Source organism: Manis pentadactyla, chromosome 16, assembly GCF_030020395.1.
Source record: "Manis pentadactyla isolate mManPen7 chromosome 16, mManPen7.hap1, whole genome shotgun sequence".
In the NCBI taxonomy this organism is placed as follows: Eukaryota; Metazoa; Chordata; class Mammalia; order Pholidota; family Manidae; genus Manis; species Manis pentadactyla.
In genome coordinates, this window is record NC_080034.1 from 48,501,557 (window position 1) to 48,503,344 (window position 1,788).

General features: G+C 37.3%; 1 pseudogene; it reads right to left on the reverse strand.

Moving 5' to 3' along the window:
• Window positions 1-491: 491 nt before the first annotated feature.
• Window positions 492-1,432, reverse strand: LOC118909587 (putative vomeronasal receptor-like protein 4; annotated as a pseudogene).
• Window positions 1,433-1,788: the final 356 nt, after the last annotated feature.

Below are 1,788 nucleotides of genomic sequence, written 5' to 3' on the forward strand. Positions count from 1 at the left end.
TTGTGTGGCTGGATCCTCTAGGATATTTTCAAATAACTAGCAAAATAGCCCTTTTTGCTGGGTATTTAGTTCACGTTTTTTTTTTAAAGCTGCAATGTGTAATAATTTCTGTACTGTAATTCTCACAGATATGTACAATATCTGTTTACATTGTACAGATATACAAAATATCTGTAGGATCATCCTAGAAGTGGAGCTCCTGAGTTAAAGATTGAATTCATTAGCATTTTGATAGAATTTGCCAAATTGTTCTTCTCCTTACTACTGGTAGCTTGGTAGTGAAAGAGCCATATTATGATGAAGAGAATTGGAAGTGGCTTGCACTTCATAAGAGTGATGGGTTAGACAATGAGAAGATGGTGGGGTCCCTGTAGCTTAGTATGATACCCTGGGTGGTGCTCAGTACTGCTAGTTACGAGGTTTGCTGTATAACAATATAACATAAAGTGTTTAAGATATTCTTTTTTGGACACAGCATAACATGACTTAATTCAAACTTGCTCTGTAAGGGATTGATGAAACAGACATTTTCTCAAGTCATAATGAATGTGCCAATATTCAGCCAGATGTCCATTTCTGTGAATCAGCACAAATGGACTGAGAATTGCATTAACAAGGATTAGAATTTCTAGAATATTTAATGTAATGGAATTATTCTCAAAGGAGGAATTTACATATAAAGAAACAATAAAATCTGTACCATAAAAGAAAAGAAAACAAAGCATCAGAAGGAGAACACTTTGAGCAGCTTTTATCTCAGGGGGAGTTTGGTAGAGAACCTTGGAGTCCTAAAGGTAGAGGACATGCTTGTGGTGCTTGCGGAGAAGAAATACCATGTAGACACTGGCCAAGCCCATGAGGCACTGAAATAGGGCATCTTGTAGGTCCATTAGAATGAGAAAAATCCACTTTATTTTCTGGCTTTCTGGTAGAAAGCAACAACAGCTATCACTTTTACTAATTTGGGATCTGTTCATGCTGTTGCTGTTTGTGATGTAATAGAATAAGTTTGTGCTTATCAAGGAATTGAGTATCCAAAAAAAGAGAAGAAAAGGAAGGGTATGCCATGTAAATACTGGCTTGAGCCTTGCCCATACAGAGGCTCTGGGACTGATGGTGACAGCCTGGACCACAGTGAGAAGATTGCTGGTACAGATTGAAAGGCTCCAAGCCACCCTCTCTAGATAACAATTTTACAGCCTATATCACCTAGGAAGTTTCTCAACCCAAAATTTTCTATTGTCTTTGTAATTCCCTTGGAGAAAAGTATTATGATATTTGTAAAAGTTAACTGCATGAGGATGAGATGTATAGATTTCTTCTCAGTGCCACCAAAGAAAATGCATACATAATTCACAAAAACAAAGATATTCCCCACACAACCAGATCCAGTTATAAGGAGGACTATTGTTCCTTTAATGACTGAAACCATTTCTTACTTCATGGGCAGAAAAACTTTGGATCCAGCAAACACTGCTTGAAGAGAGCGACAGCAATTATGATATGTATCTGCAGAGACTAATTCATATAATAGGCTTTTCAGAGGTGTGAGGGGCACTGATCTCATCTGAGGGTCATTATATATGTAATGCAGTGGATTTTCCTCCAAATAATTCTATTGCTTTCCCTGTGGATACCCCTTGTGGGTAATTCTAAATGGTCTGAAATGTATTCTTGGGGTTCAGTGTGCAATAATCTGAATTTGCAACACAGATTTTTTTGAATTTCCATACCATCAAAAACAGCCTGCTTGTTCAAATCCTACATATCCTTCATACATTTGGTCTC